The 14,518-nt window shown below is 39.8% G+C and overlaps 1 protein-coding gene across 2 annotated transcripts in view; it reads left to right on the top strand.

Moving 5' to 3' along the window:
* The first annotated feature begins 301 nt into the window (after positions 1–301).
* Positions 302–14,518, top strand: part of LYN (LYN proto-oncogene, Src family tyrosine kinase) — a 43,733-nt gene continuing 29,516 nt past the window's right edge. Inside the window, exon 1 of one of the 2 annotated variants that reach the window (XM_065753283.1) lies at positions 302–452. The gene's annotated coding sequence lies outside the window, so the exon portion shown is untranslated. The remainder of the gene's footprint in view (positions 453–14,518) is intronic. The other variant, XM_065753282.1, reaches the window with a different exon arrangement.

The following is a 14,518-nucleotide window of genomic DNA, read 5'->3' as shown; positions in this document are numbered from 1 at the left end:
AGGGCAAAGCAGAGGGGGACAATCCCCTCCCTCTCCCTACTGGCCACCCCATTTGTGATGCAGCCTAAGATACAGTTGTTCTTCCAGCCCACGGCGTTGAGAAAATTTCGCCATGGTTTTTAGGGCTGGTGGTGGAACAGTTCACCTCTTCAGTTTTCTGTCTTGGGCTCCAACTGTTACACCTCGAGCCCGGCCGCGAAAACACCCGCTGCCGACACCTTCCCACGGAGAGCTCTTTCCCCTCAGCCGTCCGCATGCAAATCGCAGCCCGGCACCAGGAAGTAGGCTGAGAGCTGCCAGCCAACCGCCTGAAGCGGAGCGAAGTTCCTCCGCCGGCTGCGCCCGTCTCCCGGCCGGCGGGGCAGCAGCGCCGCGCTCCGCAGCTCTCCAGCCGGCAGCCCCAGGGAGCCGCCGAGTTTCCTCGCTGCCTCTCAACTTTCGCACCAGGGAAAGTAAGTAAGGGCCTCCGCCGCTCAGGGAGTGCTCCGCGGGCGGGGGTTGGAGCTGGAGGAGGAGGAGGAGTGGGGCAGTGGGGCGGCTCGTGGAGATCCTGCCCGGGGTGCTCCGTGGGCGCGGGGTTGGCGGAGTCCGGCTGCTCTTGGGGCATTTGGGGTCTCAGAAGAGCGCTTTGCTTCTTGCCCTGCTTGTGTCGGGCTGTGTCAGGCGGCTGGGCTAGCCGGGGTGTGTGAAGGCAGAGCAGCAGCCTCAGGAGAGGGGGTGGCTCCCGGGTATTCCTCGTTAATTGCTTTTCCCAGGGGAATAGCTCCTGGAGCATCGCCCAGGTTAAAGCTGCTTCCTCTTCGCTGTGTGCTCAGACGTACTTCGGCTTAAAAGAAAGCGGCGTCGTGGTGTTTCTTATAGCGGTGTTTCCTGCTGGCTGCCGCCCTTGGTGATCCTGTGTGCCCAAGGGGTGGTCGCCCGGGGGGTGGGGGGGGGATTCTCCTGATTTTGATTTCGGATCTGAATGTCAGGCTAGCTCTGTGTAGTTCTGCGTTTGACATTTCTGTTGAAATTGCATCTCCTCCGTGCTGGCAACTGAATGCGTTCACGAGAACTCATCCTCCTGCTCCACTGACCTCTGTTGGCACCAGAGACTGAAGAGATTAACACTTAAAATTTGCTTAGCTACGTGTATCCGTATATATACAGGAGATATCCTGTATATCCCCATACGGATACGAATTCCCTCCCTGTGTGTACTTCTTATTCTATTGTTTCACCTTAACCCCCTGTTCGGTACTTCATCCCTTGCCCTTCATTCACACCTTTAAAAAAAGCCCAGTCTGACAAGTCCTTAACACATCCTAATGCCAATTGGAAACGACCCGAAAAAGTTTTGTGATCTAGATAGCTTAATGTTAGTTGCAGGAATGAATAGATGGGTAATTCTATACTGATCACAGTACTACGAAAGACTTTTTTTTTTTTCCTTATAAAAAATATTTGTTTATTGTTGTTGGTGAATGATTAAGTTATGTTGGGGAAACAGCTCAGTTTTACCAAAGAGAGTCAAATTGTGGGAATTGTTTCAAACCCAGTGCTGAGTGCAGAGAAGGTGTTATAGGACTTCATATCTTTACACTGGGTACAGCCACCAACACCGAAAGTACATGTGAGAAAAATCATAGTTTTGTCTGAAAAAAAAGAAAAAAACCAGCAACAGGCTGACGCAGAAATCACTTTGATACTGTTAATTGGATGTTATAAAGTCTTGGGCAAGGATTAAAAATTAATGAATTCTGTGATCAACAGATTTCTCATTCTGTTTCTCTCTCATGAGATTTGTGTTTTTCACTCTCCTTTTCAGCTTTGTGAGCTACAGACTAGCTAGAAATGAATTGATTTAATAACATGGAGTTCAGTGTTAGTTGCGTGCTGTTGAGATATATATATATATATATATATATATATATATTTAATCATAGTGGTGTAGAATGAACTTTCTTGTCAGTACAGTAGTTGGCTGACTTGAAGTTGGTCTGCTTTTCTCCTGCAGTCTGTTGAGTAAATAAGGATGAGGTTGTTTATATACATATATGTGTGTGTGTATGTATGTTTTCCTGTTTGTTTCTGTAAGTGCACTTACTCTTGTAAGTGCATTTGACCAGCAGAATTGTGCAATGACTTTTACTGGCAGTGCAATGAATTACAAAACTTGTATGTATGAAATAAAAACCTATTGCCTTTTAGATGTTTAATATCCCCAGCTTTTAATGTTACTCTTTCAAGAGTATTTCCATGAATATGATGTTTTCTCTTGCTTGTATTTGGGAACTTATAAGCATCTCTCATGCACTGTTTTCCTCTGTTTTATCAATGTAATTAAAGTGAGCTCCTTTCCTATGACTTTGTTGGCTCTTCTAAGATAAATAGCATCAGGCAGCAGCAGGTGTTGTGGGAAGGAATTCCTAAAACATGTCATGCAGATAGTCCAAGGCCCTAGGAGCTGAGCTGAGCTGTGGGGTGGCGACTCCCAGCACCAGAGATACGACACCTGGCCTTTCTTGTGTTGCATGTCGGAGAGAAGCCATTGACCTATCTATAGCTATTCAGGAGCATTTAAGAACTGCAGTGTTTAATCTGAGATGTGATTCCATTTCCTATCTGTATTTGACATGTTAATTGGAATCTTGGTGAACATCTCTGAGGTTTTTGAGAGGAAACTTACTGGCCATCAGCCAACTTTTGCTTTTGTTGAAGGACTGGGAGATCTGAGGAGGGAGCGAGGTCTTTCTTCCTCTTCATACATGCGTGTTCGGAGCAAAGGGCAGCTGTGACTTTATTTCTTGTGTTCAGGGAAGTGTAGAGCCAGTTTTACTCTTGGGGTCCACAGAGTTCTTTGTAAAGGCAGTTCTTTGCAAAACTGGATGAACACAGACAACAAGCAGATGAGGAACAGCATGAAGGTTTTAAAAAAGAAACGAGTGAAGGAACGGTAGATATGGAATAGGATTCCTCGCACTCTGCTTACAGCAGCACTTCTGTGCAGAGTTGCATTTCCACAGCACCAGTGATCCCTAAAGGATGTAAGATGTCACGTGATAATGCTGGGGATGAGAGGAGAATCTCTTCACTGGGAATCCTCGAAGCTATGTGAGCTTAGTGTGCAGCTGGTGATACTTCCTAGTGGAGCTATGGAGCTGAGTTTATAAATAATAGCACAAAATCATGCAAATCTGTTAAGCAGACTGTTATTTCATTCTTAAAGCATTTCTATCTCTATGAGTAGCAGCTTCATTTTGAGGAATAAATATTGCCCAGTTTTTCTTGCAGGCTGTGTTCCTACTTCTGTTAGTTCCCTGCTGCTTTATTTCTCTCATTTATTTGTGTTCTCTCATTCATATGAGTGTAGGAGTGCTGAAGAGAGAAAGACTTCGTAACTTACCAAGCCATGCCACAGGAAACTGTGCAGATAAGCAATATAAAATTACATTGCTATGAAAACAGCCTGTAGTGATGCATGCAAGTAGGAGGAGACTGCCCTACTACAAGAAGCAACAATACTTTCTCAAAGAAATTAGTTTATATGAACAGAAAACAGATATGAAATAACTGCCCATGTTGTTTATGTTCCTAGTTTAAATATAAATGGTAATTGTCCTTCAGGGAAGGATGTAAAGGTCTGTGCTTTCTTATTTATTTTTGTGTGATGCAAATACATTTCCTGTTGATGTTGTCATTAAATGGTGTCATTTCTGAGGCTGAATCACTCACATTGGCATTCAGCATCTTTTCTGAAGATGTGGGTTCATGGTACAGAACTTAAGGCAGAATTGCATCTTGTGCTGGAAGTATTTGCTCCAAGTACTTAAGAAATACTTGTATTCATAGCATACCCTGAAGAACTACTCATCGAGGTGAGTTAATTAGTTGTTTTTGTCAGCTGAACATCAGAAGAGAGAAGATATCCTGACAAACACTGCTGGAGAGAAGAGGACATGAAGAGAAGGTGTAGATATGAGTAAGATATGAGTAGATCTCATTTCTTGGGGGGAAAAAAATGGAAAACCAACACTACTCAGGCCAAAATCTCCTTTACCTTAGGAGAACATTGCCTATCTGATTCAAAGCGTTGGCATCTTAAGTATCTACAATTGATTCCTGTGTTTGCTCAACACTATCTTACTTGGTCAGTTCAAAGTACTGGAAGATAAACGCTCTGTACAGTGTGACCTTCTTCCTCTATGTTCTCTGTTGCATGAGGAGAGGCTAGTTCTTCCTGTCTAAATTATGGTCAATATGTTAAAGAATTTGTTACTTCATTTGCAAAGGTTTGTTTTTTACTTTATACATTCAATTAACCAAGCCATACAAAGATCATATAAAAGATCCCATGATAGCCAACTGCGAGATCTTAGAGCTAAATATGTGGTAGCTCACAGTATGGATAGAAGTACAGGATATATCTTTTCTTCTGGAATGAAAGTTTTTGGAGTTTTCTTTTTTAGCAAACTCTGTCTGCTAAAACTGAGTCCATTCCTTCCAAACTTTTCTCTATCTGCAGTTTCCTAACTGCTCATTGGTTGGCTCAACAGAAAGCCATTCTGGGAAGCTCGTCACCAAGTTCACGGTCTGCTAAGTGGATTTACTGGTGTAGTTTCTATAGCATATTGCCTTATTTTATATTAGCTTCTTTAGTTTGTAAGATAAGTATATACAGACTGCTTTGTTAGTTTTTATTTATTTATTTATTTATTTATTTAATGATATCTTTCATTCAAGCTGTTTCTTGGGCATGAACTGAAACTGTACGTTATTATAGAAGTTAGTGCAGCCATGAGTATATTTGGCTGATAAACTGATCTGTTCTTTCCATATATGACTATACTAGGTTCTTGCAACAGTTTTAACATTAGAAGTCAGTTCCTACATTATGCTAACGTATTTGTAAGTTAGTCTGACCTATGTCTAAATTTTACTCTATCTTGATAACGAAAATATTTCCCAGTATTGTCATTGGGTTGATAAATATTCTAAAAAGTAGTACAACTATTGCATTTATTGAAATTGCCAGCTCCAGCATCATCAGTCTTTTATTCATTAGATCCAGTGGATAGAAACTCCTTTTTTCCATGGCAACCCCAGCCCTGCCATGTTTTGATGTGATATCTGAACCTGTTTAGTTGGTGAATAGTGTGACTATGTTTTAAGTCTGGGCAGATGAGAGCTGGAGAACACAATTGAAATGATGGTCAGTGCTGGTGTCAGTGACACTGAGGAAGTGAAAGTTTTTGGCAAACACACAGGAAGGGGATGGGTAGGAGAAAGGGGAAATCCGATGTTGGATGTTCTGTGTTTAGTTTGTTCTAAAGGCATTGCAAGAGGCATTTGAACATGTAGTTATGGGGTAGCAAAGCATACAAATGGGATTTAAAGGACATTTTTACATTGCCAAAGGTTTGCTAACCTATAGAAAGGCTGAGGAGGAGTGTTACAGCTGTATAGGTGTATGGAAGAACTTGCCCTTTAAGCAACTCTCTTGCTTTATTGCTAGCGTGGCACTTTGTCTTCCTTTCTCTGTCCCTCAAGGTCTCTGTACTGTCACCACTTACCAGCTGTGCTTGCACTAGCTGAGCAGGATACTGAAGCAGCTATCCTGTTGTCAGTGAAGAAGCACTGTGCCATATTAAGGTGAATGGTAAGCCCGCTGGCACATAGATGACCTGATTGATAGCTTCTGCTGGGGAGGCAAGAGACAGCAGTGCTGCAACTGGGCCTGACCAGGAGAGCTTACTTCCTTTGAAAATCCCCCTCTTAATTAGTTTGGTAGCAGCTCCCATCCTTCTACTGCTTACTGGAGTGTCAAGAAAGCATTAGAGTCACACCGCTTTGAATGATTTCGTTAATAACAATGTGCTGTCCTCCTTTTTTTCCCCATTTCCTGGAAAAAGCAGTATTTCAATCTTTTTCCTGCTATAACAATACTCTCTTCCTACTGCTGTAAAAGAAATTTTTCAAATCCCACATCATTTTATTTCAGCGTTAATCTGTTTCTGTCCTGCTTTGTTTTTGTGAATGTCAGTGATACAGGTCATTTCTTTCATTTCTTGATTTGGATCTCTGTGCAGTAACTTTTTCTTTTTTCCCTATCACAAAATAAGCCTCAGTGCCTTGCATAATCTGGTTGTCTTTTGTAATCTACGTGTGCTGCCTTATTAGGGAATAAGTGCCCAGAAATATGTACCTCTAGCCTCTTGCAGGGCTCTGAAGTCCCAGAGTGTCTGGCTCAGCAGTACTGATATGGTCTTCACAATGTTTTCAGAAGCCTATGCCTCCTTATAGGGCAGATCTGTTGTTCTATAGATGGCCAGGAAGACTCCTCAATTTAGAATTGGGATTATGTATAGATACAGTCTGTCTTTAGAGAAAGCTGTTAGTCACATTTGATTTAAGAATGTTCTTAGCTTAACTTGAAATAGGCTGATTTCCTTCTAAAATGCAATCTGTGAGTTGCTGCTACCCCTTTGCCTGCTATCAGCTGTCTGTGATGTTGTTTCTAGCTCTCTTGGTCAAGTTTTGTTTCTCTTGTATGCAGGAAGATTTTCTGTGCCGTGTATGAAGAGTTTTGCAGCCCATGTTCACCATCCCTGTAAACCCACCTTGTATCAGTGTAGCAGTGTGAATTTATCAGCATAAGTGCTGGCCTGGAAGAGGAAACCAAGGCTTCACACTGAGTATGTGGTGCTAAAGCTCCAGGACTTCTGGGCTGTGCTCTGGTGGCAACATGCCCCAGATACCCTGTCCCCTTGGGTAGTGAAACGTAATGGAGTTAGCCTTGAGAGATCAGTACAAGCTTTGAAAAACCAACTTATGTGGAGCAGGCACCAATAGGAAAGTGTTTTGGCTGAAGGACTGGTTAAGTGAGGGAAGAAGGTCTTTCAAATGAGGTATTTCTGTTTTAGGTGGAACATCTAAGCAAGCCTGAAAGTGTTGGATACATGTATCATAAAATGGAATATTCAGCTTTTAAATAGCTTATTTGAATTGGAGCTGTGATCATTGCTGTTTTCTGTAATGGATTTGACTATTGGCAACCAAAGTCTTTTCCTGCTATGATTCTCTTGCTTCTTTGGCAAAAATAAAAATATCAAGATGTTTGGTATGATATGACATGGAAAAGTCATTGCTCCTGTGAGCAGCAATACAACCGTTGTGTTTAACATACATTCTGTATCTTGTCATATCCATTGAGAAAGTGTGCTTTCCTAGGGTCTTCAGTTTTCTACCCCATTAGTTATTCTTTGCTGTTGATAATTTGTTCTCCTTTTATCTCTTTGTTTCTCTGGACTTCCCTCTTCATTTATTTCTTAGTATCAACCCCATTTCTGACCTTTCAGAGGTTTCCCCTTCACCTTTTCTCATATGGTTCGTATAGTCCTGAGAACTTCCTGTGCATTCCCGCAATATTAAAGTGTCTTTGTTGCTCAGCACTTAATTCTATGAGATACAAATGTAAGATTGTTGTGGAATCTTTACAGTTTTCCTGATCAAGTCTTAGGTAACAATTGTGAGCAAATGCTATAAATGTTATATCTTAGTTCTTGCTTGGAAAGTTAGCTCAGTGCTGAACACATTGTGAGTGTTAAAGTTGTATATAAACAATGGAGCTTGTGCACTGCCTGTGTTTTTGGGTTTTTTTTATGATTAATTTATAATCATGTAGCTTGTAGTTTAGATGAGGTGCTAAGGGATTTGATTTAGTAGTTTAGTGGGTAGGGATGGTGATAGGAGGATGGTTGGACTAGATGATCTTGTAGGTCCTTTCCAACCTAATGTACCTATGAACCTATGAGCTTGCCTGTGAACTCTGTATTTCATGTTTGAAATGACTAAGATTATAAATTTTAACAAGCATCCAGTACAGTTGTAATAAGAAAGCTGTAAAATTATTGCAATCTTCAGTATGAGTGTGAAAATAATTCTTCTTAGGGACTTCACTTTTACCACGACTCTAAAACTGCTGAAGTTGTCATATGTGTTTTTGTGCTCATTAAGACCTGCTTTGTTTAGAAAGACCTGGCCTGAGTCTCTCAGAGTCTGTAGAGCTCCTCTGAGATGTCAATTATAAGATCATAGCTTAAATCAGTGGAAGTGGCTCTGGTTGTAATTGCTAGGTTGGCATCTGCCATCAATTGCTAAGCTCCTGAGCGTTAAGCAGGGCTAGAAACAACAGAAAACATTAAATACTATACAGTCAAGTAGTGATACTTTGTGAAGACACCACTGTTCATTTGCGAGAGAGAAAATAAGATGTCCAGGCACAGCCAAAATAGTAGCAGTGGTCAAAGTATTAATGAGCTTCTGAAAATGAAAGAAATGGAAATTTTAAGCAAACGTGGTGTGATTCTTCAAGTCTGAACAAAACGGAAGTGTTGTCCTCCACTTAGAACTTCTGCTTAGTGTAGTGCAGCTTATCTCAGATATAAATGGATTTGAATCAAGTTAATGTTGTTGCATAGCTGCTATTACAAGATTTTGAGAACTTTTTTTTCCCCCTTTCTCATTTTTGCTTTTGAGAAAGGTCCTCTGCAAAGACACACACACATGGTTACAATCTGAGGTGCATAGTTATTCCTTAGAGTGTTTGAACTAGGGACAGCCAGCCAAGCTGGCATGCCAGTGCTTCTCAATCCTTCCTCGAGAGTTTCCTAATTCCCATTCTCATTCCTCTCTGAAAGCTGGAAGAATGTGAAATATTTAATTTTGGTTAACATTTGAGAAACTACTTATGCATGCTCATGCGTGCAACAGATGTGAAAAGAATGCTTAGAAACTTGTGTATCCATTCTTACTCCATGTTTGATCAGTGACATGTATTCTTCCGTGGTTTTATTGTCACCTCAGCTTGAGCATATTGTTCCACGAGATTTTTTGTGAAGTGTGCTTCTACCTTTCTGTGTTGGGCTTTCAGGCCTGAACTCCTATGTGTTCAGGATAGTTTGGTACATTTCTGTGTATTTGTATCTGTTCACAAAGTCCTGATCGCAATGATGTCATCTAAAAGAAAAAAAAAAACCTCCAGAAATTGCTTATGCTATAGCTCTTCTAGTTGTATTTTCAATATTTGTAGCAAACTGTTGCTCAGAAAAATATCCTCTGGCACATACACATGCACCCCAAATTAAAGCATTTGCTTGAAACTGTTCACTGAGGTAGGAAAGTCATCTACAATGTGTGCATTTTTGGTTCGATGCACTCAGAGAAATAGAATTAACACAGAGTTTATGTTAAATGGATGAATTATAAATGGACCAGTGCCAGCATAAGGATTACACCTTTGAAGTTAAGGGATGTTCTGCTAATTACACCAGTTGGGTGGTTCCTGTCATGAATGCTAACACAGTTAGCACTAAATGTTCTTCTGGTATTACTGTAAAGGTTGGATAGCACCAGACATCGTTTCTGCTACTGTAATTTACTGACACCGGATTCAACACTAATTTTTATAGAACTATTGCAACTTCCTTTTGCAACTGAAGAAAACTTGCCCAGGGTTTGCAAAGTTCTGAGAGGAACTGCAGTCTGGGTGAGTGTGTTAGTACGTGTCAGCACAAATGATTTAACCCCAGATTTTCATCCGAGTTCATAGTTCATAATTACATACCTCATAATATCTCATAGTTCATAATTACATGGAGTGGACTGTGTTTGGGAAGGGTTTCTCTGTGTGTATGAAATGTTGAGGGCAGTACAGCTAATGGAACACTAAATAGTCTGCTGGAGAAGTAGATCATTTTTGCAACTGCATTAGATGCTAGCTTTTAAAGTGGGTGGAAAAAATACCTGTTTTGTGAGTTATTTGTGAAAATCAGTGTTTCAGACAGCTGCCCAAGAGATATTGTTACACCGCTGTAACAAGATTGCTATGTTTCAATGGCAAGTTTGTTCATATGAGTCAGTATTTAAACATGGAGGTGATAGCAGATTGAGACCTCTGACCAATGGAGGAGGATAGTAAAAGCATGATGCGAAGTAATATGGGATGGAAAATGACCAGGCAAGTAGAGAATTAAGATCTGTTGATACAGAAATCACTCATCATTACTTTAATTTGAATTAATATAATTAGTGCTGAAAATAAGTTGTAGGAGTTCTTATAACTTGATTTATTCCATGGGGTTAAGGTTACCTGAATTTTGGAGAACAAAAGCTAATATACATTGTTGATCTGTTCCCCTTTCTGTCAGTGTAATACACTGAAAATAGAAGATAAACTTAAAGGAGAAGTGGTATACTTTTTATGAGGCCACCCTCAAAACCTTCACCACGGACTTTTTGACTGTTTTCAAGGACATGTTGTGATAATTTCATTGTCTTTGAGTTCTCTGTTTACAGTATGGCAGTGGATTTGAGTTACAGGTATATCTCAAGACATGAGATTATATCTACAAAGGACTTTTTATTGCCAGCAACATCCTTAACTGGTTGAAGGCCATGTTTATTAGTAACCACCACCTCCCCTTAGTCATAGCAGCTATTGATGGATCTCCCTAACCGATATCTTGTTCATACGTTTGTCCACGCATGTTGTGTTGTGGCTGAGTAATAAGAACTACCTTATTAAGAAGGGATGAAGGAAGGCAAATATATCTTTCAATGCAGCTTCTGGAGGGTGCAGACGGAATGACAGATTTCTGCTGAAGAGCTACCTGGAGCACAGCCTGATGATGATATTTAGGAGACAGACAAATTCTGATGCACTTCATTAAATGTAAACAAGCTGCTCGCTTTGTCCAGTGTGTTATTCTGAAACTCAGTGAAAATGGGAGAAGCTCACTAATTTCTCTCTCATGTATTACATAGTAAATGCAGACATTTGATACTGCAAAGAAGCTCATACAGAGCAACTGGTTGCCTGGTATAATTCATGTGGCTACACTTTTGTCTTCAAGTAAATTGACAGGTATGTTCAACAGTATCAGAGTAAAACCACTGAGTGTGTGAGATGCAGAAATCTTTGTTGTACACCTCAAATTATGCCTTGTTTGGGAGACAAAGTGTAGATGTGAGGGAGGAGAGAGCAAGGAGGTAGGTAAGTAGTACCAGAGCAAGGAGCAGGACACAGGTCTGCAAATTGGCAAGACCCACAACAGTGAAAGAGCTGAGACGTGTGTGGTATGCTGCAACTATTTGAACAGTGTTCTGTAAAGAAATTGTTAAAACATTGTCTCTCTGTCCTTCAGTTTTGTCACCTTGTATCCACAGATTTCTATGTTGTCTACATGTAGAGACTATCTCTGGACTTTGCCCCAGAACCTTATTAATTTTGTGGGTGGTGTCCCATTTTCCTATGCTGCAGTGACTGTAGTAGTCATTTACAATGGAGAGGAGAAGGATCCTCCTACTACTTGTAATCACTGACATCTGTAAGGCTTGGGGGAAATACTGGACTACTAAACCTTTGGCCAAAGTGATGAATTTAAAGATGAACAAAATGTACGTGAATCACAGACATGCTCAGATTGCCATGTGGACATGATCTTTTGAGTTTGCTCAAGTGAGTGTAACACTTCCGAATACTTAGGAAACTTTTTGATTCTCTGTGGTGTAGTAGTTTGGCCAAATTTTCATTTGGAAATGGAGATTTGCTTAAACAATATTGCTGTTTCTCATTAGTAGAGGTTACTTACTAGTAAAGAAAATGATATTTTCAAAAGAAAATATATCTATAAATTATACATAAAATTATATTTTATTTTGTTTGATATTTTTATAGTTTGCCCAACACTTAAATTTGTTAAGTACTTATGAACCTTCCATTTAACACAGTTAACATGTTGGCACTCTTCTTTCCCTGTACAGTTTCATATGACCCTTTTGAAGAATTTGATGAAAGTACTTATTCTGTTATGACAAATTAAGATGTTGTTTGACCTTTCCCCCTATCTTCAAAAGGCAAAGTTCAGTGAAAGAGAAGTTGAGGAAATGGAAGATGCGGTTGTCTGAAGGCTGGCAAAATGAATTAATTCATTGTTGATACTGATTCAAAAGTCTCGAGGATGCAGTTGAGGCAAATGACCGTAATAAAATGAAGCAAGTGTTATAAGGTCAGAAACCAGATGTTAGTTTAATATAAGACTTGATTTAAAATCAGTGCCAAAGGTACTGACTACATGAACCTGGAACGATTCCATAATACATTAAGTCTATTATGCAATGTTAACAAAATTACGGTCTAGTGTGGATTAACTTTCTTGTGCTTAGGTATTTTTATTCAATTGAATAAACAAGGAAAAGAATCAGTAATTTGTGTAATCGTATTCTACATAATTTCAAAGTAATGTTTGACTTCAGAATTTTATTTTTATCCTTTTACAAGCATAATAACACTGTTGTGCTACCACAGTGGCATTAGTTATTTTCAGTGTTTCTTCTTGATTTCTCTTGTTTAGTTATTTTTAACTACAGGCAAATTTCTTACACTAACCCAAGACATTTAGGAGGAAGCTATGGTGGATTCATAGAAAAGAGATAGCACTTCTTCCTTGGTCCTCGCTTAGTCCCCACCCCATCCTCTATCCCTGCTAGAACTGCCGCTTTCAGGTCTTTCATTATGCTGACAACCATTGTATTTGTTACCGTGTCATTCATGAGTTCCCATAAAGATCAAGGAGCTGAGCACTGACTGAATGTATCTTAACCCTGTAGCTTAAAGACTTAACAAAGGAAGACTGAACTGTGGATTAGTATCAGTTGAATGTAGGAAACTTTTTACATGAACTGAAAACAGTTTTGCCAAAGCACTTAATAAACACTATTGCAGTGGTTGTGGAGGGAAGTGCAAAGCTTGACCACACATAATTTCTACTTAGCCATATTTGACTTTTTCATGCTTGGAAGTTTGAGATGTGACTTAACATCACATACTTTCTGTTTGTTAAAGCAATTTGTTAGTTCATATTAGGCACCACATAGCTACAATGCTGCATTTATAAGTTAAAAAAGAAAAAAAAGAAAGAAAGGAGGAGGGAAATAGAATAAAAGGCTTCTCTTCTGTGCAGCAAAACACATCATTACAGCCACTGCAGGTATTTTGTCACACCATAGGTTTCCTGTTCTTATATCTGCTCTCTGGGGGGTTGTTTTCTGTATGGTCTAATACACCGTACACTTTCACCATAGTCAGATAGCAGCATGTTTTATTTTTTCCCCATTCTAACTTGAATTTTGATTTAAAAAAGAAGAAGAAGAAAGAAATCTTTAAGAAGTTGGCTTAAACTAGGAATGTTATGTAGTCCTTCTGCTGATTTCAATATGCAGACCAATATGGGGAAAAAAAAAAAAAGAAAAAAAGAAAAAAAGAAAAAAAGAACAACAGAACAACATCGCCAAAGAGTGGAAGAATGGATGTCAAAAATGTAATAAGTTCAGTAAATTATTTTGTCAGCCCAGATTGGTGTGGTCAGGATGAGATATTTGTGTGCTCATTTGGGGAATTGGGTTCTGAAGGGGAGGGTCAGAAATACTGGTGTAGGACAGAAAAAACAAATGTTGCAGAAGTAAACGTGATAGATCTGGAACTGTAATGGGAGTGCAAATGTTGGAAAATATTAAGGTGTTAGGGTGATGCTTGATACTGATAAAGGAAAATGGTTAAAAAAGAAGAAAAAAGAGCATGAACAAAGACAAATTTTCTTTTTCATAATGACTTAGGAAGGAACTGAGTAAGATGCTGAATACTATCGTGGTGCCTGTCTGCTGCACTTCCCCAAACTCCTGTCTAGTTTTGTGTTTGTGTTGCTTTGAGACTGTTTTTCATTGCTAATGAAAAAATATATATATTAAAAAAAAAAAAAGAACACTTGAGATACTCAGAGGCATTAGAAACACGCAGACAGCTGAGAATATTGTGCAGAAAGAATAGTGTGGCAAAATAACATGGAGAAATTTAATACCAGGGTGTAAGGACATGCTTCCGGAGATAGGAAAACCTGCTCTCATGAGAGTTTGTCGTTATGAAAAATGAGACAAGCCTGGATGTTCTAGCTGATCACAAGGTGATTACAAAAGGCCAGTGTGATGAAAGTTTGAAAACAGTAAATGCATTGCTGGAATTTCCTGGGGAATGTATTTCTACCTTTGGAAGAAACAGAAGTGCTGTTTGTTGCAAGGCATTGCTGAAAGTCATCTTGGAGCACATGACCGGCTCCAGCCTCCTGCCCTTAGGAGGGATGAGTTCAAGCTGATGTGGAATGGAGACAGGCTCCTGAGATGACTGGTGGAAATAGAAAAGACTGCAAGGGCTTGGTCCTTAAAACCTAGAGAGTGAGAGATGTGACTTCGTCCCAATCACTTGAGCAGGTGAAGAGCCATTTAGGCTCAATGCCGTTATTGGCCCCTGAGAATGCACCACCGTGCAGTAACCTCTCTATAATCGGAGCTTTATAACCTTGTTTCAAAGCTTATGTAATGCAATTGAGCTGCCTTTCCCAGAAAGTAATTGTTAGCACAGCGCTCTAATTGTGGTAATAAAGTAGATGGCTGTTATAAAAGTGCACCCTTGGAAAATGTTTTGGTT

Source organism: Cyrtonyx montezumae, unplaced genomic scaffold (genome assembly GCF_038088225.1).
Source record: "Cyrtonyx montezumae isolate F1298 unplaced genomic scaffold, pur_monq_1.0 scaffold_8, whole genome shotgun sequence".
Lineage (NCBI taxonomy): Eukaryota > Metazoa > Chordata > Aves > Galliformes > Odontophoridae > Cyrtonyx > Cyrtonyx montezumae.
This window is presented reverse-complemented; position numbering and strand designations above follow the sequence as displayed.